At 36.7% G+C, this 26,563-nt stretch overlaps 1 long non-coding RNA gene across 1 annotated transcript in view; it reads left to right on the top strand.

The window, feature by feature from the left end:
* The window catches only part of LOC139032454 (uncharacterized), a 130,378-nt gene extending 105,636 nt beyond the window's left edge, over positions 1 to 24,742 (top strand). The window contains exon 3 of the long non-coding RNA XR_011485006.1: positions 24,638 to 24,742. This is a non-coding gene — a long non-coding RNA (uncharacterized lncRNA). The remainder of the gene's footprint in view (positions 1 to 24,637) is intronic.
* The last annotated feature ends 1,821 nt before the right edge of the window (positions 24,743 to 26,563 follow it).

Genomic DNA, 26,563 nt, shown 5'->3' with positions numbered 1-26,563 from the left:
CATCACAAGCATGGAAATCAAAACTGTAATGAAAAATCTTCCAACAAACAAAAGCCCAGAGCCAGATGGTTTCACAGGGGAATTCTACCAAAAATTTAGAGAAGAGCTAACACCTATCCTACTCAAACTCTTCCAGAAAATTGCAGAGGATGGTTAACTTCCAGACTCATTCTGTGAGGCTACCATCACCCTAATACCAAAAGCAGGCAAAGAAGGCACAAAAAAGAAAACTACAGGCCAATATCACTGATGAACATATATATAAAATTTCTCAACAAAATTCTAGCAAACAGAATCCAACAACACATTAGAAAGATCATATTCATGACCAGGGATGCAAGGATTCTTCAGTATTCGTAAATGAATCAATGTGATACACCACATTAAAACATTTAAAGATAAAAACCGTATGATTATCTCAACAGATGCAGAGAAAGCCTTTGAGAAGATTCAACACCCATTTATTATAAAAACTCTCCAGAAAGCAGGCATAGAAGGAACATACCTCAACATAATAAAAGCCATATATGATAAACCCACAGCAAACGTTGTCCTCAATGGCAAAAAATTGAAAGCATTTCCCCTAAATTCAGGAACAAGACAAGGATGCTCACTCTCACCACTACTATTCAACATAGTTTTGGAAGTTTTAGCCACAGCAATCAGAGAAGAAAAAGAAATAAAAAGATTCCAGATTGGAAAAGAAGACGTAAAACTCTCACTGTTTGCAGATAACATGATCCTCTACATAGAAAAGCCTGAAAACACTGCCAGAAAATTACTAGAGCTAATCAGTGAATATAGTAAAGTTGCAGGATATAAAATTAACACACAGAAATCCCTTGCATTCCTATTCACTAACAATGAGAAAACAGAGAAATTAAGGAAACAATTCCATTCACCATTGCAACGAAAAGAATAAAATACTTAGGAATAAATCTACCTAAAGAAACAAAAGGCCTTTATATAGAAAACTCTAAAACACTGATGAAAGAAATCAAAGTTGACACAAATAGATGGAGAAACATACCACGTTCATGCATTGGAAGAGTCAATATAGTGAACGTGAGTATACTACCCAAAGCAATGTATAGATTCAATGCAATCCCTATCAAGCTACCAGTGGTAGTTTTTACAGAACTAGAACAAATAATTTCACAATTTGTATGGAAACACAAAAAAACCTCGAATAGCGAAAGAAATCTTGAGAAAGAAGAATGAAAGTGGGGAAATCAACCTTCCTGACTTCAAATTATACTACAAAGCTACAGTCATCAAGACAGTATGGTACTGGCACAAAGACAGAAATATAGATCAATGGAACAGAATAGAAAGCCCAGAGATAAATCAGTGCACCTATGGACACCTTTTCTTTGACAAGGGAGACAAAAATATACAATGGAGAAAAGACAATCTCTTCAACAACTGGTGCTGGGAAAACTGGTCAACCACCTTTAAAAAGAATGAAACTAGAACACTTGTCTAACACCATGCACAAAAATAAACTCAAAATGGATTAAAGATCTAAATGTAAGATCAGAAACTATAAAACTCCTAGAGGAAAACATAGGCAGAAAACTCTCTGACATAAATCACAGCAAGAACCTCTATGACCCACATCCCAAAGTAAACAAAAATAAACAAATGGGACCTAATTAAACTTAAAAGCTTTTGCACAATGCACAAAACTATAAGCTTTGTGAAAAGACAGCCTTCAGAATAGAATAAAATAATAGCAAACAAAGCAACTGACAAAGAATTCATCTCAAAAGTATACAAACAGCTCATGCAGCTCAATACCAGAAAAATAAATGACCCAATCCAAAACTGGGCCAAATAACTAAACAGACATTTCTTCAAAGAAGACATACAGATGGCTAACAAACATGAAAGGATGTTCAGCATCACTTATTGTCAGAGAAATGCAAATCAAAACCACATTGAGGTACTATCTCATACTGGTCAGAATGGCTGCTATCAAAAAGCCTGCAAACAAATGCTGGAGAGGGTGTGGAGCAAAGGGAACCCTCTTACACTGTTGGTGAGAATGCAAACTAGTACAGACACTATGGAGAACAGTGTGGAGATTTCTTAAAAAAAACTGGATGTAGAACCACACACTGAGGAAACCAGAATTGAAAGAGACCCATGTACCCCAATGTTCATTGCAGCACTTTTTGCAATAGCTAGGACATGGAAGCCACCTGGATGTCCATCAGCAGACGAATGGATAAGAAAGTTGTGGTGCATATACACAATGGAATATGGCTCAGCTATTACAAAGAACACATTTGAATCAGTTCTAATGAGGTGGATGAAACTGGAGCCTATTATACAGAGTGAAGTTAGTCAGAAAGAAAAACACTAATACAGTATATTAATGCATATATATGAAATTTAGAAAGATGGTGATGATGACCCTATATGCGAGACAGCAAAAGAGACACAGATATAAAGAACAGACTTTTGGACTCTGTAGGAGAAGATGAGGGTGGGATGATTTGAGAGAATAGCATTGAAACATGTGTAATTACCATATGTAAAATAGATGACCAGTCCAAGTTCGATAGATGAAACAGGGCACTCAAAGCCAGTGCACTGGGACAACCCAGAGATCCCTCTGGGTTGGGGAGGGAAGTGAGAGGGGTTCCGGGATGGGAGGATACATGTACACCTGTGGCTGATTCATGCCAGTGTATGGCAAAAAACCACCGCAATGTTGTAAAGTAATTAGCCTCCACTTAAATAATTTAGAAAAAAGAAAAGTAAGCAGGGAAAAAGAGGAAAGAAGAAAGAAGGGAGTAAAACAGTGTTTCTTCAAGGAACTGATAGCCTTGCAGGCCTCTTGTAAAATGTTTTATTTAGGTAGTAACTTAAGATCATTATAAGTAGTAGAGCCATTCCAGATTAGGAAGGCAACTTCCAGTGCATGCTGTTTCTTAAAATTTAATCTGCTGATGTATCATCTACATTTGGTATTAAGATGACGATTTTGACTCGCTGGGCCGTTTGTGGTCCAGATTATATATGTTTCTAATAAGCTTCAAGATGATATTTGATGCTCCTGGAAGCACACGTGGTGAGTCATTGCATCATATGGGCCCAGCCTTACAGACAATGAAGAGTTCATTCTGAGGCATTTTAGGACTCTGTGGAAACCACTGAGAATACTTAAAGCAGCAGTTGTGAAATATGGCTGCACATTGGAATCCTTTTGGGAGCTTTAGAATATTACTGATGCCTGGATTTCATCCTTTCCCCCATCCACATTCCCCAGAGAATTTCATGTAATTGATATGGGGTGTGATCTGGACATCAGGATTTTTAATAGGTCCCTAGATTTATTAAATTTCTGTTATTGCTGTGACAAATTACCACAGGCATAGTGGTGAACACAAATTTACAAATTTATTATCTTACAGCTCTTTAGGTCATAAATTTGACAGGTATCTGACCAGGCTGAGATCAAGGTGTTGGAAGGATGCATTCCTTTCTGGAGTCCCCAGAGGAAATCTGTTTTCCTGCCATTTTTAGCTTCTAGAGGCTGCTTGCTTTCAATGGCTGGTGGCCCAGTAAAAGCCAGTAAATTAAGCCAAATCTTCCTTATGGTGTCATCTCTCTGGTTTTCTCTTTTTAGAATCACTCTTGAACTTCTATAGGATCTCGTGATTACATTGGATCTATCCAGATATTGCAGAGCAATCTCTTCATTTTAAGGTTAGCTTATTAGCAGTCTTAATCCCATTTTCCAATTTAATATACCTTTACACTGTAAACAATCATATTCACAGTTTCCAAGGATTAGTACATAGATATCTTCAGGAGATACGTAGTACATAGATACTAGTACTTAGATATCTGCCTACCACATCATGTGATTCTAATGTGCAGCCAGGGATAGAAACCAAAAGAACACTGTTTCTTAAATCAGACCAGAAAGAAATAAAAAAATGACCTAGAGACATTAGAAAGGAGGTAGATTTAACCTTTCACACTTGTCTTATATCTCTTGCTTTAATAATATATGTGTATTTCTTTTTGCCTGAGGAAATAAAATATCTTCTTTAATATGTTCTTGCTTTGTTCCTGTTAGATATACTGGATATAAAATGAACTGAAGAGAAAAAAATTCCAAGTGAGGAAAATGAATGATGATGGGAGAACGTTCAAAAACCAATTTGGTATTTGTGAATTATTCACATAATGTGAATTGAAGCTTTCCATTTTATTTTTTGCTCTTATGCTCTTCACCCTTTTCTGTACCTCTAGCCCCTGCCTTGTTTTAGATGCCTGATAAAGATCTTAAATGCCAATACTTTTGATGCAGAAGACCACACTGTGATGTCTAAGCTTTAAAGTGACAATTCAAAGGTAAAGGTGATTGTAAAGGAGTAATGAATCACCTTATTATTAATGTGAACCCCATTATAATGCAAATACAGTTTTTCCAAGTAATCTTATTCTTCAGAGTTCAAAATAGCATGGTTTGACAGTTAAACATGCTTGAAGAAATAACTGTTATAACGAAAGCAATCAGTGTTTCAAATCTGCCGATTTGCATGCCAAATGAATTAACAAAAATCTAGGGTAGGCAAAGGGAAAAATATTTTAAAATTCCTAATACAAAGGACCAGAATTATTTATGTAAAAAGTTAAAATATGTAATATCACATAATTAATTTATGCTTTCTGATTTTCATTGTACATTAAGTACAACTTTCTGGAAGCCCAAACAGTGGACCTATAGATAATTGATTATGCTCAATGTGAGCATATAAAAATAATACATAAAACACCAAAGGGAACCAGATTATCACAATAATCACCAGTTTAGAAAATCACTTTTCTTAGGAATCCTTTCTTAACTCATGCTTGGGTTAATTTGTCCTCATATATAATTCTGTGGGAGTCTACTACCCCTATCAAAACTTTTGTCATACTATTTGGTAATTTTCCTTTTGTTCATTTTCATCTCCACCAAATGTTGAGACATAGAGATCTCACGGGCTTCTTCATCAATATATCTATCATGTTTTGCACATAGAGATCAGACAATTAAAATTTGAATGAACAAGTAAATTCATAGTCCAAAGCTATTTCACTGAAGTCATAAAATAAGACAGAATCTCCAGACTTAGCTTTAAAATAAAAGAAACTTTGTTTTAATTCAGAAACTTTGTCAAGGATGTATTCTAGTGCCTGGAAATACAGACTCCAGTAAATTCAGATTCTTGCTCTTCAGAAGCTCACAGTCTCATGCACGGGACAGATACTTAGAAAGTTATAATATTCTCTGGCAAGTGCTGTGGTAGAGATGAACACAGCATGCTCTAAATGAAGAAAGGAGAGCACCCAGCATATTTTAGAGGTGCAAAGAAATATTTCAAGACTGGCCTCTTGAAGAAGGTGAATTTAGAGGTGAACTCTCAATTCCAGTTGTAATTATAGTTACAGTAGAAATTAATCATGTGTGTTGAAGGAGTGTATTTCAGACAAAGGAAGAAGATATAAACTGTCTATCAGAAAGAGGCAGAAGAGTAGATATAGTGAGGGTTACAAGTAGGAAATAGATTGCTCTTAGGTTCTTAATTAACTGAACTGGCCTAGAGGGACGCCAAACCAAGTATAGTCTCCACTGTCGGGGCTGAGTTATACTGTACCCATGGACACTGTAGTCATGTGCATCCATTATAATGTAGTTATTCCTTTTACCACATTTGACTGTCATGCTATCCTATTTTGAATTTTGAAAAATAAACTCAGAACAACTATATTTACATCATAATTAGATCTGCATTAAATTTCACTGAGTGAAATCATATTAAAATATTTTAAATGATTCTTTCCAAGTGTGTGCTTCCAGACCAGGCACAACAGCATCACTTGGAAACTTGTTAGAAAGAAAGTATCTTGTGACCCATCCCACATCTAGTGGACCAGAAAGTCTCAGGGTAGGGCTAAAAACTTGTAATATATTCTCCAGATGATTTTGGCACATACTCAACTTTGACAACCACCATATTAAATGAACACGAGACCAGCTTTTTAGGAACTTTTGCTAATTTGTTAATGCTGTTAGTGGTGGTTGGTAGTGGTGATGGAGTTGGTGAGTACAGTGTTATGGAAAGATTCTATCTCAGTGAATCTCTTTGGATTTTAGTGATTGGTATCTTTATGAGAGATTTCCTTGTTTTGTTTTCCATGTCTTAGAGGATCCAAGGCTTTCTTCCCATATCCTTTTACTTATTTATTTAAAATTTTTTCCCGAACATGTGTTATTTTTTTTTATTTATTTGGCTACACTGTGTGGCTTGTGGGTTTTTAGTTCCCTGACCAGGTATCTAAACCCGTGCCTCTAGCAGTAGAAATGTGAGTCCTGACCACTGAACTGCCAGGAAAGTACCTGTCCCCCCATCCTTTTAGTCACCTACATTCTAAAATCATGGCAAGTGAAAGTCTCATAATATTCTAGGGATAGAAATTGTTCCATCCCCAGTGCCAGAGAGATGGTTCAAATTAAGACATTAGTATAATATTTTCTTAGAATTTGTGACATTTTCTCCATTGTGACTCTGAAGATTGGATAAGAAAAGAGAAAAAAAACTGATATAGCCTAGATACATGGGAGACTTATTTTGCTTGCAAACAGAAGCTACTTGAATTTTACATTCTAATTAATCAATTTAGTCAATAAGTACTTTAATTACCCAGCTGTTAGAGCCACCACTGGTTCTTACATTACTAATTAAAAGATGAGTTTGAAACACCTGTCATTGTCTTCAAACATCTATAGAGTGTAGTAAAATATTTGTTTTTCTTTTCTTCAACCTTTATTCTGCTTAAAAGAGTCAATCAGAGGCAACTATCCTTTTTGCAAAGTTTCCTTCAAAAATTGACATTGCGGCCACTTGTGTAGGGAGTGATGTTGAAGGTCTGTGGTAGGTGAAGTTCTGGATTTTCTAAAATTATATAATTTGGACCTAAGCTAGCACAAGTGTGTGCACTGAAACAGAATTTCAGAGAAAATTCTCTTTATCTCAGTAGTAATAACTATGCCTTGGAAAAGTTTCACTGAATAAACAAAAAGAAATTTCTGTAGAACATATACATTTTCCAACCAGTGTGATTAAATGAGGTTCTGTAGTCCTTCCTATTTCAAAGTGGGAAAGAATTTCAGGTTTGACTAATTGAATCACCTAAGACTAGACCAGCATCATCTCATTAGAATATTGTCCAATATTCATTATAATAGAATACATTTGCAGTATTTCTAAATTATTTCTTTTCAAAGTACATTCTTCAGAATAGTAATAATTCATGTGTATGTGTGTGTGTTGCACATAGAGGTGCAGAGAGGATGGGGATAGTTCAGAGATCATATACATTTGGTTAAGGCACGATACAATAGATCTCCGTTGGAGACACGTAGGAAATAGTAATAACATTTTTTAGACTTTACTGTTTTGAAATTTGTTTAATAGACATGTACAACACATTTTTGACTATGAATCCTTTAATGCTAAATGAAACTGCTGTAAGAACATCTTTTTACATGTTCTTCTGAAAGGTTTTCCATTAGAGTTGATGGTTTTTTGTCATTAGTAATAGAAAAGTTATTTTCAAATTCAGGCCTGAAGACCAATTGGATGAGACTTTCAAGCAGAATAAATGTTTTACTCTTCTTCTCCATAAAACTCTTTAAAAATATTTTAATATAAAATATACTGCCCACACCAAAGAGCAACTGTTTCCATTTCTATATAGATTTGTTTCCCATATAGAACATATTTGTCAGTGTACTCTTTAGTATAAAAGACATGATTGTGCATAAAAGACAGGATTGTGCCTTGTTCTAAGTAGTATAAACATACATGAGAGAATATCTTGCTGTGAGGTCATACTATATTTCAATTATTTTGAGCCATTGTATTTATAGTATAACACTTACAAGCTGGGAAGCATGGCAAAGGCATGACAAAGGGACATTGATAGTTCAGCAGACATTTACTTAGTATCTACTATGTTCCAGGAACTGTACTGTCTCCTGGGAATACAGTGGGTTCTTGCTCTCATGGGCTTATGGTAGAGCTATTACTTAATTAAGCTGTAATTTTTTAGGGTTGACTAACTCAGAATTTCCTTAATTGAATCTAATTTTAACAACATAAAGAGTGATAACTATATTTATTGATTGTGTGCTTTTATGTCAGAACGTGTTTGGTAATTCCAATGACAGTCTTGTGAGATATGTATTCCTATTCCACTTCTTTCTATGGAAACAGAAACCATGAGAATTTAAGACAAATAATAAGAGTAGGAACAGATTTTGAATCTAGGTTGTTGCAGTTTGGAATATCTTTTTCCCACTACATCATACTGCTTATATTGACAAATACTGTGTAAGTTTGTACCTAGAAAAAAAAATAGTAGCTTCTAAAGAAAAAGAAATTCTTTGCTCTCTGTTCAGGTATCTAAAATCAAGCTCTAAGGGCTAGGAAGTCAGAATTTGGTTATATTTTGACTCCTCCTAACTTACTCTGTGACCAAGGCAGATTTCTTTTATATCTTTAAATTTTTGTTCTACTTAAAAAATATATTATTGAAGTGAAATATAAACATGAAAAAATGCACAAGCCATACAGTTTGATGCCCTTTTAGAACATGAACACATCCATATAAACAACACCCAGATCATTACAAGCCCCTTAGAAGCTCCCTCCAACCCAATTTTATACTCCCCTCTGATCACAAACCATCCGAAGATAATTAGTCTCCTGACTTACAACAGCAGAAGTTCAGTTTTTGTATAAGTAAAAACATACAATCTGTGTATAATATGCATTCCTTATTTTTTTGGTGTATTTCACTCTGCCTTATGCTTGTGAGATGCATCCATAATTGTGCATGTAATGAGATTTATTCTCACTGTTGTAAAAATGCTATAGTTTATTTATCCATTCTGATATTAATGGCTACTGGGGGTAGTTTCTAGGTTGGGAAAATTATAGAGTGGTCTTTGAACCATCTCATATATGTCTTTTGGAAAGCATTTCTGCTCTTATGAATTAAAAGAGTGTAATTGTTAGGTTACAGTATGCCACATTTATGCTTTAGTGTTTTTATCATGTGCGTGCCCACCTGCAGTGTGTAAGAGTTCTACTGTTCCACATCTCCACTAATAGTTGGCATTTTCCATCATTTTATTTCCTGTTTAGATATTTTAGTGTGCACATCCTATCTCATGATGATTTTCTCATTTGTTGTTGTTATTCAGTCGTTCAGTCATATCCTACTCTTTGCGATCCCATGGACTGCAGCACGCTGGAATTCCCCGTCCTTCACCATCTCCTGAAGTTTGCTCAAATCCATGTCCATTGAGTCGGTGATGCTATCCAATGATCTCATCCACTGCCACCCCCTTCTCCTCCTGTCCTCAATCTTTCCCAACATCAGGGTCTTTTCCAATGAGTTGACTTTTCGTGTCACGTGTCCAGTGTCCAAAGTTTTGGAGCTTCAACATCAGTCCTTCCTATGAATGTTCAGGATTAATTTCCTTTTTAATTGACTGATTTGATCTCTTTGCAGCTGAAGGGATTCTCAAGAGTCTTCTCCAACACCACAGTTCAAAAGCACAATCAAAGGCTTTAGCATGGTCATGGAAGCGGAAGTAGGTGTTTTTCTGTAATTCTTTTGCTTTCTGTATGATCCAACAAATGTTGGTAATTTGGTCTCTGGTTCCTCTGCCTCTTTCTAAATCCATATCGTACATCTGAAAATTCTTGGGTCACATACTCTTGGACCCTAACTTGAATGATTTTGAGCATTACCTTGCTAGCATGTGAAATGAACACAGTAGTGTAGTTGTTTGAACATTCTTTGGCATTGCCCTTCTTTGAGATTGTAATGAAAACTGAACTCTTCTCATTGTGTGGTCACTGCTAATATTTCCAAATTTGCTGACATACTGAGTGCAACACTTTAACAGCTTCATCTTTTAGGATTTGAAATAGCTCAGCTGGAATGCCATCACTTCCACTAGCTTTGTTCATAGTAATGCTACCTAAGGCCTGCTTGACTTGACTCTCTAAGATATCTGGCTCTAGGTGAGTGATCACACCATCATGGTTCTCTGGGTCATTAAGAACTTTTTGTACATTTTTCTCTATATTCTTGCCACCCTTAGTATCTTCTGCTTCTGTTAGGTCCTTACCATTTCTGTCCTTTAATCTTTCCTATCCTTGCATAAAATGCTCCCTTGGTATTTCCAAGTTTATTGAAGAGATCTCTAGTCTTTTTCATTCTATTGTTTTCCTTTCTTTCTTTGCATTATTCACTTAAGACATGCCTTATCTCTCCTTGCTGTTCTCTGGAACTCTGCATTCAGTTGGGTATGTCTTTCCTTTTCTCCCTTGTCTTTCACTTCTCTTCTTTTCTCAGCTATTTGTAAGGATTCCTCAGACAACCATTTTGCCTTCTTGTGTTTCTTTTTCTTAGGGATGGTTTTGGTCACTGCCTCCTGTATAATGTTACAAATGTCTGCCCCTAGTTCTTCAGGCATTCTGTCTACCAGATCTAATCCTTTGAATCTGTCACATCTACTGTATAATCATAAGCTATGTGATTTAGGTCATAGCTGTGGTTATGACCTAGCAGTTTTCACTACTTTCTTCAATATAAGCCTGAATTTTGCAGTTAAGGAGCCGATGATCTGAGCCACAGTCGGCTCCAGGTCTTGTTTTTGATGACTGTATAGAGCTTCTCTATCTCCAGCTACAAAGAATATAATCAGTATGATTTCAGCATTGACCACCTGGTGATGTTTGTGTGTAGCTCTTGTGTTGTTGGAAGAGGGTGTTTGCTGTGACTGGTGTGTTCTCTTGGTAAAACTCTGTTAGTCTTTGCATGGTGGCTCAGACAGGAAAGAATCTGCCTGCTATGCAGTAGACCCTGGTTCAGTCTCTGGGTCACGCAGATCCCCTGGAGAAGGAAACGGCGAATTCCAGGGACAGAAGAGCCTCGTGGGCTATAGTCCATGGGGTTGCAATAGAGTCAAACATGACCCAGAAACTAATGCTTTCTTATTTAATTTTATTTACTTGGACTTTTCCTGATAAATAATGAAGATAAATCTCTTTCTATCTATTTGTTACATTACCCCTTTGAATGTGCTTTTTGTGAATAATCTGTCTTTGACATATATCCATTGTGTTTTCTGCATTATTCTTATTGATATTTAAGGAAAATATTTAATATATTCTGAATACAATTATAAATATCTCTCCCACTCTGAACCCACCTTTTAATTATGAAATAAAGCATATGTCCTACTTTTCTAGACTAATTTTGAAGGAATACAAAGTACTTGAAATGAGTCAAAAATCACTTGACAAGGTATTATGAAATAAGTATCAGAGGATTAATGTAACATAGAATTTCATGACTATTTTGTCAGAAGTCTTTATTGTTTAGAAGTCTGATATTTCATTATGGCCCTCACTAGGTATTTATCACTGAGCAATCTCAAATGCCAGATAGAAAACATGCCTCTTGCAAAAATTTACCTCATGTTTGAACTGCCAGTCACAACTAATGAGAGCAACTATTTAATTCAACCTTAAAATTCATCTTCAGAACTAAAGCAATTTATTCTTTGATATGAAGTTGCCATAAGTAGTACTTTTCACCCCTTATTATCTTTCCATATTTTAATTTAGAAGGATTGTCCAATGTCTTTTTCCTTTGTTGTTTAGTTTTCATTTTTGGCAATTTGTTTTCCTATTAATATCTGCTGAATACAATGACCTACCTGTATGCCCTTGCTACTAACTAACAAGTTTCATTGGCAATCAATTCTGAAGGAAATTCCTAAGTAAATATGTGCAGAGTAACTTACTGTATTTACTTTACAGGCAAAACCTCATATATAACATTATGTTAATTAAACTCAGTTGTGAGCCCATTGGTTTTATCTCGTTACTAGCCTAACGCGAGAGTCTTTTTAAAATGTAAGTGCCACCAAGCAATTAGTTTCCTTGAATCTGAGTGCTATGATAAGACGATGGTGCTGTGGTGTAGATAGTTTTGTGAGATTTTATATATCTTTGCTGTTAATCTTTCCTTAGAGTCTTTTGATTCTGTGACAGCAAAAATGTTATGTGGATCAGATTATTCATTTTCTAATAGCTTTTTTGTAATTACCAGACTCAACCTCAGTATGATGTTGCTTTTATTATACCTACATGAAAATCTTCATATTTAGCATAAATCCAGGTAGACTGTATATGAATTACATTTTAAAATATATTCGTTTGGGCTTCCCTGGTGGTACAGTGGTTGAGAACCGCCAGCCGATGCAGGGGACTCGGGTTCAGTCCCTGCTTTAGGAAGACCGCATATGCCCCAGAGTGATTAAGCCCATGCACCACAACTGCTGAGGCCGCCCTCTAGAGCCGGGGAGCCGCAGCTACTGAGCCCACACGCTGCGGCTGCTGAAGCCCGGTCACCTGGAGCTGTGCCCTGCGGCAGAAGTCACTGCAGTGAGAAGCCCGCACACCTCAAAGAAGAGTAGCCCCATTGCTGCAACTAGGAAAGCAAGCACAGCCAAAAATAAACAGATCTTGAAAAAAAAAGTATTAGTTTTAAATGGTCAGGCAAGATGCTCAATATCACATGTATCATAAGTAACTTTGTCATCTTTGTACAAAGATTATGCTGTAGATTTTTTTTTGGTCAGATGAACATTTTCAATAGGGAAACATAAAATTCAGGCTTAAAGCTGTTTCTCTTTTATTAAAGAAATATATTTTCTATTAAGTAATATAGAATGATAGCAGAATCTTTGAAAAATAGAAGTAAAAACCTCAGAGAAAATAAAAATTATCTATAATCTCATATTTAGCAATAACCAGTAATAGCATTTTGACTTGTATTTTCCCTTCATTTTTCTGTTTATCTACATGTATACATACACACAGGCACACATATGCATACACAGAACTTTTTAAAAAGAATGTTTGTCAGTTGAGAAGATGAGTTGATATAGTTACAACATTAAAACAATTTAGAAAATTTAACCACTATATTCAGTATTACTCTAGAGTTGGCTTCTAGTAGCTGTCAAGACCCTGTTGTTTGCATTTTTCCCCTCTAACTCTGGATTTAGTGATTTCATGTTGGTAGATTGAAATCTTTCCTGGTGGTAGCTTTTATGCCTTGGAAATGGACATGTGCTAAAAATGAGAGAGGTAGTTATTAAACATTTACCAACACATCATATTTCCTCATGTAATCAAGTGTCTCTTATAAATTACTTTCCTTTTTTTGTCATAGACATAGAGATAATGACAGCATGTGATTAAAATAAGAGAGAACTAAGAAGGGAATTTTGAAATTTTTATGGAAGGAAAATATACTGAGCAGAAATCATGAAATACTGCAATGAAAGAAGTGTTTTGAACCAATTAGTCCTAAGGTTTTTAATGTTCTCTGAGTTTGATCAATACCAAATTCATAATTTAGCACTTGGTTATCTTTGCTTTTAGCAGTTCTCTTAAAGCTTCATGGTTATTGTTTATGTCTTATCAAGACTGAAAGCTCTTGATTCTGCTTATTTTGTATTTCCTCCCTAATATAATGCCCAGTGTATAATTGCTACTCTATAAATGTCTGTATGTGAACAAACAGTTTCATTTAATACAAACCATATTTCAGAAAACAACAGTTAGAACCGGACAGGGAACAACAGACTGGTTCCAAATTGGGAAAGGAATACGGCAAGGCTATATATTGTCACCCTGCTTATTTAACTTATATGCAGAGTACATAATGCAAAATGCTAGGCTGGATGAAGTACAAGCTGAAATCAAGATTGCCGGGAGAAATATCAATAACCTCAGATATGCAGATGACACCACCCTTATGGCAGAAAGTGAAGAAGAACTAAAGAGCCTTTTGATGAAAGTGAAAGAGGAGAGTGAAAAAGTTGGCATAAAACTCAGCATTCAAAAAACAAAGATCATGGCATCCAGTCCGATCACTTCATGGCAAATAGATGGGAAACAATGAGAGACTTTATTTTCTTGGTCTCCAAAATCACTGCAGATGCTCACTGCAGCCATGAAATAAAAAGACGCTTGCTCTTTGGAAGTAAAGCTATGACCAACATAGACAGCATGTTAAAAAGCAGAGACACTACTTTGCGACAATAATTTGTTTAGTCAAAGCTATGGTTTTCCCAGTAGTCATTTATGGATGTGAGAGTTGAACTATAAAGAAAGCTGAGCACTGAAGAATTGATGCTTTTGAACTGTGGTGTTGAAGACTCTTGAGAGTCCCTTGGACTGCAAGGAGATCCAACCAGTCCATCCTAAAGGAGATCAGTCCTGGGTGTTCATTGGAAGGACTGATGCTGAAGCTGAAACTCCAATACTTTGTCCACCTGATGTGAAGAACTGACTCATTTGAAAAGACCTTGATTCTGGGAAAGATTGAAGGTGGGAGGAGAAGGGGATGACAGAGGATGAGATAGTTGGATGGCATCACTGACTCAATGGACATGAGTTTGAGTAAACTCCAGGAGTTGGTGATGGACAGGGAAGCCTGGTGTGCTGCAGTTCATGGGGAGGCAAAGAGTCAGACACAACTGAGTGAGTGAACTGACTGACTGATAATTTCATCAAGTTGAAGATAAGACAACTTTAAGAAAGGAGAAGAAAAATGGTGCTCTGAAGATTAATACTTAATTCACTAGCTGAGATTAGTTAAATTTTAGGATGCATAAGATTGAACATTAAGAGTAAACCAACATCATGCTTCAGAAAGTGGAATGGAGGTTTACTGTTTCAAACAAGAGTATTTGGATATATTTACATATATATCTAAAAAGACCCCAAGATATAAAAGTTCAAATGACGTCGTAAGTACCCTTTCCATCTCTCATTCTGCCTCTTCTCATATGTAAATACTCTTTCTCTATGTTTGAAAAACCATTTTTGGCATGTTTAACCAGTGACCCATCCATAGTTAAGATGTAGAATAAAGAGTGTCTTAATTGCCCTGATCTCAATGAAAGTTTCTAAAATTAAAAACTCGTTGTGATCGGACTGGATTACATCTTAATTGTACTGATAGACATGGGGATGAGCTTAGATTGAGGTCTAAATATAAAACCCTACTTAGACAATGGAACATAGCCCTAAAGGAAGTCTAAGATTTTAAAAAGGAAGATTGGGTATAAGATAGAAGTACCCAGTCAAGTAAAAAGTCTTATAGCATTTCTGTTTCTCAGGCTTCTCATCTTTAAAGTAGAAATAATGAAACTAGAAAGGATTTTAAAATGCCTAGTGCAGTGCCTGGAACAATATAGTGGTCAATTAAAATTATTTCCATCTCCTAATGAGATGCTATGAGAAACAACTGTCAAAATTTTACTGATTTAATAAACAGAATATTAAGAAACTCAGTCCAGTGGAATAATGACAGCATAATGTATCATGACTAAGTATTTTTTAACTTTTTATTTTATAATGGAGTATAGGTGATTAGTGATTTTTTTTCCCCCCACATAGTGAAAGTTTACAAGTTGGCTAGGCTTAAGCCATCTTGCAGTAACACACTGCAAAAACCTTAGGGGCGTAATACAACAAAAGTGTTTTTATTGCTAAGATCAGTCTGATGTAGGTTAAGTGTTTCTCTCCCAATAGTAATGCAGAAACACAAGCTATTTGCATCCTGTGGGTCTCAGTTCACTCTGACTTTATCCAGTCATCAGTAATAGACATGAAATGTAAGGGTGACTTAGAGATAACCTTGAATATCAATCAGTATGTGTTATGATCATGTCCAGATGTTATGAATCATTTATGACCACATTGGATTTGCCAGAAATCAGTCGTATGGTCTCAACTGCAGGGAAATAGCCTTCCTTATATCCAAGAAGAAGAAATGATACAGTGAGTATCTAGCCAGTCTCAGCCATAGTACCCTGTACACCCTTCTAATCCTATCCCAACCATTTCTCTTCCTTCCATATATATAAAAAGTTACCTCTTCACAAGGATGACAGTTCTAAATCCTAACCAGGCCCTCAACAGTGTTGCTCAGTCCTCTTCATAAGGCCTGAATGTAGTTAGTGACCTAGGGACTGGTAACCTATGAAATAAAAATAAAACTGATCTGCCCTCCACTGTCATATATTTCAATGTTAAAGAAAACTGGATCAGGATATTGGCAATAAGTATTTTCATTCAAAAACTGAAAGAATGTGAAAAGTAAAGCAATCATTGGTCTGTGGAAGTTTGAATAGACTAGCTCTTGCTCTAAAAGTTTAGATACTGAAGGACAGATAACAAAGATTTCTTAAGTTTCAAATAGTCATCGTTTTTTAAGCATCAGGTATATAGTTGTTCTGGCAATACAGTTTCTTAAATAGAAGACTTCTGATATATTTAAATCTACTCAGCTTTATACAATGAAACTGTACCTGGAGATCTTTTCTAAACACAGTTCACATATCTAGTTTATTTCTGTGCTTTCTAAATCTCATGCCTCTCCTTTTTCTTTGTTTTAATAGGAAGGCATAATTTCTAGTTTGAAGTGTTCTTTGAGCCACTAAGAAATTCCACTGGGTCTTCATCTCTCGGTCTTTTCATATCCTATTCCTCTCATGTGTAGTCTGAGAAACCCTCAGTTCCCGTGCTGTTGATTCACTTTCATCTGTGTTTGTAAACTGACCCATTCTTTCCTGGGAGTTTTCTTCATTCCTGTAATACCTTCCCAAATGGGCAGGGACCCCAGCTTGACACCTTGTGATGACCTAAAGGGGCAGGATGGGGTGAGGGGTGGGAGGGAGGCTTAAGTGGGAGGGGATATATATAATAGTTATGACTGATTCATGTTGTCATAAGACAGAAACCAACACAACATTGTAAAGAAATTACCCTCCAATTAAACATTAAAGAAAAAATTACACCAAATACTTGCATCATATTCTCAGTCCTCCTTTTTTAGAAGTGCTGGGGACATAGAAGTGCTATTCTGGGTCAACAATTTTAGCAAAGCTTTGTCTGTGAGTATCATTGATCAACATATTTATAACATCTGATAATTGATTTTTTTAAATGACTGCTGACCAACAGATAAGGAAATGCTATTTAATTCAGGCTCTTCTGAAAGCAGCACCACACCTTGTGCCAGATTTTCTGTTAGTCAGAATAGGCAGTCGATGGTGAAGCTGTAAATTCTGAAGGCCTCAGTAGCTTATTGAGGAAGTTTATTTTCTCATTCACATGGAAACCTGAGGTAGGTTGGGGATTCTTTTCCAAGTGGCGATGCTAGAACCCAAGCTGCTCACTTGTTATGTCTCCATCATGTTGAGGTTCAGGGCCAGCCTTGTGCCATCACCAGGCAGACAGGGTAAAGGGGTGTGGGCGTGTGGTGGGGGTGGGAGAGAAATGGGACGAGATATTCTGATAGACTTGTAAGCAGCACGGTATCGCCTCTGTTCGTGTTCTCTTGACCTGAACCCAGCCATATAACCTAACAAGGGAGGCTGGGAAATGTGGTCTTTTTCTTTTTCCATGAAGACAAAATGGGACCAGTGAGCATCTTGCCAGTCTTTTCAATAACAAGAAAAAAAGACCATTCTCAAAAAATCAGTGCAACTAATACCATTCAATGATAGTATACTAAGTAGGAATTCTAGAACAAGCAGATGTATGTACGTGTGTGTATGAACGTATACACATGCACATGGGCATTTATGTATTTAAGTAGGTATTGTAGACATATAATTCCTTGGCAGTTGCTGTTCTTATCATTGGCTACCTCTGCAGTGTTGTTATTCCAAAAGAGGAAGCTTGATTCCAAACAAAACAGATACACTTTTCAAAGTTGTTAAATAGCCACAGGCTGAAGCCTTTAGCCACAGCATTTCAGAGAGTCCTCAGTAATCTTCCTGATGCTTGCCATGCATGTGATTGTCAAGCAGAACTTCTGAGGATGAGATCAACACTCTCTTTACATGGAAACGTAGGGGATGCAAATAAAGAACAAATGGAATTTCCAGTGATGTCTTCAGTTCTCCTGAAGCACCTTTTTACTCAGTAAGAATATTCTGGTCTAGGCTCTAGGGTTTCTTCATTGTCCTTTCTAATGGGGCTCTGTCTTTTATTTTCAAATATATGTTTCCTTTTAAAATAATAAACGAGATGCATTTCTGATTTTAAAAAGTCATCAGTTAATAAGTGATGATTAAGCACTTTTGTCACTCAGCTGTTAGTCACACATTTTCCCATGTTTAACAAAAATGGAATTTTCCCCATTAGTTATTAGTGACATTTAACAAAAATAATTATCTCCCTTATTCGGTTGTGTTGGCAATTGAATATTCTATTTTAGCTCTTTTCTGTGAAACAGACAGAATAGAATCTTAATTTCTTAAAGCTAACCAGATTGTCTTAACCTTGCCAAGTAGAGCAAACTCCCTTGTATTTCCATTAATAAAATGAGCACATGTGTTGTTAAGAGCAGCCGTGTAGGTGGTTCTGTTCACCTTTATTTTCTTCTCCATAGCACAAAGCTTGCACAGTTCTGAATCATCACATCGGTGCCCTTTCCTAAACAGAGTGACAGTTGGGTAGATCACCCTAAATCAGTTCTCATTTGACCATTTAATGGTTCAAAGTCAATGGATCAATGTTTAAATCCCAGCTCTGTCCTATATAGGCAACCAGAATAACCTTGGGACTATCTCATTACTTCTCTAAGCTAAGGGTTTTTCACTTATGAATCAGGGTTAATAACAGTATCATACCTGACATATGATAAATACTCAGTGATATTAGCTGACATTATTCAACACACATGGTTTCCTTCTAATCTCACGTAACTCAGCAGACAGATTTAAGACTAGGGTTATTTGAAAGAATCAACTACACATTTATTTGTAAAGTACTTACTATTTGCTAGTCCTGGGAACATGAAGACAGAAAAAAACAGTCTCTGATTTTGAAACACTTGAAGGCCAGTGGAGAAGATAGGTAGGTAATTGGAGGATTGCAATATGATAATTCATGATGTCAAAGTACAGTTGGACAAAGGAATTGATGATTCATCTGATTAGTGTAGGTCTCCTGCAATGCAAAGAAGGAGAATTTACATGAGCGGTCAAAGGTTGAGTAGAGGCTCACTAGATGACTAAGGCAAGGATGTGCCAGGTGGAGAGAACAGCTTATGCATGGGGCTGGTGGTATGACAGAATGGGATGTCTGGGAAATGGAAGCCATTCCATATAACACTGTCCATAGATCATGTGTGTATACCAGAGTAGCTGGAGACAAAGACTCCTGAGCCACGTAATATACCAAGGGGTTAGAATCAAAGGACTTTAAGCTTGAGTGAAATCCAGTTTGCTGACGTTTACTGACAGCTTTCTTTAGGGAAATCTCCCTTATCTTTAGTTCAGGTAAGCAAAGAAAACAAAGGCAGAATGCTAAACTCTAGTCCTCAGAATCTAGTTTTTGAAATGAAACTTGCATTGATATTCATATATTTAAGGACGTGCTGTGGGTGAAATAATTCACTCGGTACAGTTTAGTACAGGCATCATTCCTGTGCTTAAATACTTACCATCATAGTTTCAGTTTTACTGTATGCTACCTTGCAATATGTTATTGATTAATTTAAAAATTACTATTTAATATGGTGTGTAAACAAACCTATTTATATAAGCTACAAATGTGTATATAATATAGTTGTTATTCGCATCAGTTCAGTTCAGTTCAGTCGCTCAGTCATGTCCGACTCTTTGCGATCCCATGAATTGCAGCACGCCAGGCCTCCCTGTCCATCACCAACTCCCAGAGTTTACTCAAACTCATGTCCATTGAATCGGTGATGCCATCCAACCATCTCATCCTTTGTTGTCCCCTTCTCCTCCGGCCCCCAATCCCTCCCAGCATCAGGGTCTTTTCCAGTGATTCAACTCTTGGCATGAGGTGGCCAAAGTATTGGAGTTTCAGCTTCAGCATCAGCCCTTCCAATGAACACCCAGGACTGATCTCCTTTAGGATGGACTGGTTGGATCTCCTTGCAGTCCAAGGGAATCTCAAGAGTCTTCTCTAACATCACAGTTCAAAAGCATCAATTTTAGAGTGCTCAGCTTTCTTCACAGTCCAACTCTCACATCCATACATGACCACTGGAAAAAGCATAGCCTTAACTAGATGGATCTTTGCTGGCAAAGTCATGTCTCTGCTTTTTAATATGCTGCCTAGATTGGTCATAACTTTCCTTCCAAGGAGTAAGCATATTTTAATTTCATGGCTGCAGTCACCATCTGCAGTGATTTTGGAGCCCCCCAAAATAAAGTCAGCCACTCTTTCCACTGTTTCCCCATCTGTTTCCCATGAATTGATGGGACCAGATGCCATGATCTTAGTTTTCTGAATGTTGAGCTTTAAGCCACCTTTTTCACTCTCCTCTTTCACTTTCATCAAGAGGCTTTTTAGTTCCTCTTCACTTTCTGCCATAAGGGTGGTGTCATCTGCATATCTGAGGTTATTGATATTTCTCCCGGCAATCTTGATTCCAGCTTGTGCTTCTTCCAGCCCAGCGTTTCTCATGATGTACTCTGCATAGAAGTTAAAGAAGCAGGGTGACAATATACAGCCTTGGCGTACTCCTTTTCCTATTTGGAACCAGTCTGTTGTTCCATGTCCGGTTCTAACTGTTGCTTCCTTACCTGCATATAGGTTTCTCACGAGGCAGGTCAGGTGGTCTGGTATTCCCATCTCTTTCAGAATTTTCCACAGTTTATTATGATCCACACAGTCAAAGGCTTTGGCATAGCCAATAAAGCAGAAATAGATGTTTTTCTGGAACTCTCTTGCTTTTTGATGATCCAGCAGATGTTGGCAATTTGATCTCTGGTTCCTCTACCTTTTCTAAAACCAGCTTGAACATCTGGATAGTTCACAGTTCACGTATTGCTATTATCTGCATATTTGTATATAAATATGAATTTCTGTCACCTAACTTTTTATCTATCTGAGTAGATATGGTTCCCAACAGCAAATCTCTGTCTCTTTATTCCCAGCAGTTACTACTCCATAAAAATAATTAAATATATAAATTTATGAATTGCAGATAATCACATTAGTTAGCAGAGAGTGTTCATCTCTCATCCCTGCTATGCCTTTGCCTTTGTTTCTGCCAGGATTTCTTGTATTATATTTTATACTTTCCATTATTATCGTCCCCTCACTGTCTAAGAATCTCATTATGTTGGGGTGGGAAAGTATAATGATTTAGTAAGCCTAATAATAATAATGATAGTAACTTTTCTGAGTGTTTATTAGTATCTCACACAACAGGATTATTAGGTATTATTGTTATCTTTTTATAGGCTACCAGAGTGGTATGCAATTTACTCAGGACCACACAACTTATATGCTGCAGAAACCAAGATTCCAGTCTATGGCACTCTGTCTCAGAAACTCCTTACTGTATCATTTCAGAGTTTACAAAACTCTTACATGCATTATTTCATTTAAACCTTACAGCTTCTTGGCATGTTATATAGTTACCCAATTGTACAGATAAAAAGAACTGAGATTCAGAGAGGAACAGTGACTTCCTTATAACATAGACATGAGAGATGGTAGAATTTGTGTTCTATCCCACGTTTTCTTTTTAGCTGTGTGGCTTTCCAGTTGGTGTAGTTGGTAAAGAACCTGCCAGCCAGTGCAGAAGACAGGAGACATGTGTTCGATCCCTGGGTTGGGACGATCCCCTGGAGAAGGAAATGGCAACCTACTCCAGTATTCTTCCCTGGAAAATCCCATGGGCACAAGAGTCTTGCAGGCTACAAGGGAAAGTTCAGGGGGTCACAAAGAGCCAGAGACTCCTGAACCTGTGTGTGTGCGCACACACACAGACATCCACACACGTTATTCCACAAAGCTCAGTTGGATCCACAACTTTTACTCCTGGAATGTCACAGGCAACTCTAAGTATTTCTTTGAGTAAATCAAACTGGGCATAAAGATTTAAGGGGGAAAAACTATAAATAAGTTGTTCACATCAAAACAAAAGTTTACATCAAAGTTAAATATTTCTAATAAAAGCCCTTTTTTATTTTAATAAGCTCTTTTCATTTAAAGATCAACCCATTATGAGCGTTAGCACAGCCCTTAATGAGAAGCAAATTAAGTTGTTTAAAGACAAAGTCAGTAAGCTTTGTTTTTCCATGGACCAGTGGTAGAAGGAAGAGAAAGTGATTGTGCTAGGCTGTTGGCTGACTAAAGCTAATGGCATTCAGTCTTGTGAAATGGATATTAATGATTCTACAGTGTTTAACTTGCTTTGCTTTTGATGGATTTTCCCCTTCTGAATTAATGTCTGTCTACTCTTGATTAATTTAGAATGATTGTACTTTGAGTCAGTTAATTGCATTTTCTTTCTAAAGTCAAATATCATTCATTGTGCTGAAGGCAGTCATTTTGATTACTCAGAAAAAATAGTCCCTAAGTGCCTCAAGTGTAGATCTCACAAAGTTATAGGAAAAGTTCTTCATTTAGGAAGACTCCATTACAGCCAGAGAAGCCTTGTCATAAATCTCATTTAGAATTTTGTTGAAACTCACCAAGCAGAGCTCTTTGAGGTACGTATGGTAGTGTCTCAAACCAAAACTTTCTGTAGCTTAGGTATAAAATATTTTTAAAGTGTCTTTTAAATTTTTTGCTTAAGGACTTGACAGTGTAGGTGAAAGGGTTTTAAAATACTTTAAGATTTTTTCCCATGAGAGAGAAAATCAGATATTATGAAGAGAACACTGGTTTTTAAATAGGAAAAGTCTAGATTTTCTTCTAATACTAATTGAATCTGTGATCTAAACTCTTCTATAAGTAGAGATTGTAACATCTGCCCTCCATGTTAAAGATTTTCATAAGTATCATATGACTTTTGAAAGAGTATATAGTATAATTTAGGTGTGCAAAATAATTTTCACTGTTTTTCTGGGCAACAATTCTTAACTGATGAGTTGTGAATTGCTCCTTCCAAAAATCAGTTTATTTGGGGCAGTGTAGGAATGGAAGATCACACCCAGTTTTATCATTCTACTGTTGTGCATGTTATCAGACAATAGCAAACAATGGATCCTTTCAGATCTCAAATTCATTGTCTATGAAGTAAATATTATATTTTTCTGTTAAAATTGTGACTTATTTTATAAGCACATTTTTACAGGATTTTAAACAATAATTGCTGACGTTCATTGCCTCTCAAAGCAGTGCTGACCGGTGATTCGGGGCTTCACATTTGGAGTTTGCAGACTTGGGTCCTCTGTTATCACCTGTAAATCCTTGGGAAGATTCCTTAAATTTGCTAGGTTCAAGTTACTTAATCTGCAAAATGTGCTGGCTATGGCAGCTTCCATGTTTCACGCTGAGAGGATTCAATGAAGTAATGGGTGTCAAGGACTCAGCATAATTCCTTACCTCACACTGCTCAATAAATAATGTCTTTCTATAATACATTTTATTTTTGCAAAGTCACTTTCCATATAATTTCATTGGGTTTAATCCTCCGAATTGTCTAAAAGCCAGCTGAGCCTCAGCACTCACCAGTTTTGATCACAAAGTAGCTGAGGGCATTGGCTTTGCAATGCTCATTGTAAGGTGTCTGTGGTCTCCACATCCCACTTTCTAATTAGTTGTGTACATCAAACCTTGTGTCCGATACCACTGTCTATCTATCTTTCCCCCATTGGGGGAAATTGTGGGTTTTTTCCTTAAGATACCTAAGCATGTCTAGCACTGTCCTTGGTACTGGGCATAACTTATTGTACCTTTATAACTCTTCTGCCATGCAAATACTGGCATAATTTTACAAGTGGAGTAAGCTGAAGTTAAAGAAGTTAAGTGATTGTCCAAGGTCACACAGCTGGTAGGTGGCAGAGTTAGTGTTCAAACCAGAGGCTTCTTCTTCCAGCCCTGCCTGACTTGACTGTGCATCTGAAAACAGTTTTGTAAGCATACAGGTTATGGAGAGAGAGTTTTAGGAAAGGATGTTTACCCAGATGTTAGCAGGATTATGATATTTTGGAGGTAGAATTTCAAATGAAATGTGGTTTCCTCTCTGTACTTCTAAAATATTTTGAAATACTTTTCCCATTGACTGTGTCTGCTTTTACAAAATAGTATATTTTAAGTGACTGATTAATAGCAAGATTTCATGTCACTCCAGGTGATCCACAAAAACAGAAAAAGTTATCCACTCAGTTGAGGCTGGTTTTCAACCTTACTGACTATCAAGTTGGACCAATAACTATTGTTCATGTAAATACAATTCTGTTTTTAGAAAGGGTGACTCACGATAAAGCTATGCTATTTGTCTGTCCCCACAGTCTGAAAATAAACATGGAAGGACAATAGAAGCCACAATGCAAATACTTGTTTGTCTTCACACTTTAAAAGCTCTCTTGGCTGCCATTCTAACTGCAGTTTCCTTTTCTTTTTTAAGTTGATAGAGGTTGCTTTGTAATTAACTCACACACCCAAAGATATCTCAGGACCCCAAATTGTGGGCTCTGTGAAAGCAGATGGTGAAAATATATCTCTTTTTTTCTTTTTGACAGTAAAGTCTGTGAGATGTCTCCAGTGCTCTCCTTCCAAGAAATGGCACATTTCCAAATTTAGGCAACTGGGAACCAGCAGAAAAAAATGGGATTTAGAGTCAGAAGACCCAGGTATGAGTCTTGACTTTATTACTAATTTGTTGTGGGTTTGATCATCTGTTATAATGCCTCTGCACATCAAAGTCTTCCTTATTTATTTTTTCATTTCACAAATATTTATTGAATTCATTTATATGCCAATTATTTTTCTATCTGCTAAGGAAATAATGCTAATAAGAAATCAACATATTTCATGACCTGTTACAGTCTCCATTCTAGTCAGATAGGAAAGACTTGGTCAGATATTCTCAACAAGAAACGTAAATCTACAAAGTATAGTAAATTTTCCAGAGAGAATATTCCTATAATGGTACTTGTGGGAGGGGAGGAGTTTGAGGAAATGCTCTCTGAGGAGATGATGCTTAGCTGAGATTACAAGCAAATGAAAACCAACTAGGTAAAAAGGTTGGGGGAGAGGGAAATGGAATAGAATGGGAAAGACTACTCTCCACAGAGGTAAAAGGTATCTCAATGCCCAAGGGAGGAAGGAGGATTTTTTTTTCCAAGAAAATGTGTAGGGCTGAGAGCTCAGTGCTTGTAGAAGAGTGATACAGGTAAGGAGATGAAGAAGACAGTGGTTCTCCTCAAATGTTCATTTACACATGTGCTACATACCTCCCCTCCCTTCCAGTTGGGTGAGCTCTATGAATAATGTTACATTTGTGCTGAGGGATTAAAGTCCATGCAAAATTACCTCGTTCCTCTTCTCGTCCTGTGATGAATGAGGACACCTTGCATTGACATGGCAAAGCCTCTGAAGCTACGGGGCCTGAATGTAACTTACAGTCTGGAGGATCAGTGATCTGGAAGGATGAATGGTTCTGTGGAAGACTTCTCTCTTAACCTCACTTTCATCATCATTCCTTCAAGTATTTACTACAAAATAATTTTCCCAAAGGAAAATACCTGAGAATTTCTGCTCTTTTGAATATAATTCAGTACTTCCCCATTAGCCTCAGAAAAATGACCCAAATTAGTCATTTCATCTGTGAGACCTTGTCAGGTTAATCTATGTTATGCTACAGTAAAAAAAAGAAACAAAAACAAGACATGTCAGTGGCCTAACATAGCAAATTCTTATTTTTTATTTACTCATGCTGATGAATATAAACTAAGGATCATAGCTGGTATTCTCATCCTCACAGAAATATTGTAGAGTCCAAATAAGAAAAATTCAATCTGGAATTTTGCAAAATGCAAACCATCAACAGATATTCTGAACTTTTGTGTTGACCCTGTGGTCTGAGCTGCTGCTTTTCCTTAGCCCTAGAACTCAGCATCTTTGATCAATTTGCTGTTCTCTGTGTGATTGTACTCCACATACTGAAAAGTAATTCCATGAAACTGGTTAGGCTGTTCTGCCTGGCTGTCGATAGCAATTTGGTATTTATGGATTTGAGAGTGTATCGTTGCTTAATGGGAAAGTCTTCAAATGTTTCAGAATCAAGTTTTCAATCTCCACCTTTGTTGAGATGCCAATATATGCCTCTTTAATTCAATCAGAAATAGGATGTTCTCATTTCTTTGTCTTTTGCTAATCAGTGAAAGTTTTGATGGGTAAATGCTTTTGGAACCTGACTGAGTAATGTAAATTTTAGAAAATGTGCTTTCTATGATAGTTAATTTTGACACTATATCTACAGGGTAGATAGTGAAGCATCTCGATTCTATGCCCTGTGAAGTTTAAGACAGAGGGACATTTTTTTTTTATTAGTTGGAGGCTAATTACTTTATAATATTTTAGTGGTTTTTGTCATACATTGACATGAATTAGCATGCTCGAACCTGGTGCACTGGGAAGAGCCAAAGGGATCTGGTCGAGAGGGA

Source organism: Odocoileus virginianus, chromosome 3 (genome assembly GCF_023699985.2).
Source record: "Odocoileus virginianus isolate 20LAN1187 ecotype Illinois chromosome 3, Ovbor_1.2, whole genome shotgun sequence".
Classification (NCBI taxonomy): Eukaryota; Metazoa; Chordata; class Mammalia; order Artiodactyla; family Cervidae; genus Odocoileus; species Odocoileus virginianus.
Note: the sequence above shows the minus strand (reverse complement) of the source record. Positions and strands in the feature narration are given on the sequence as shown.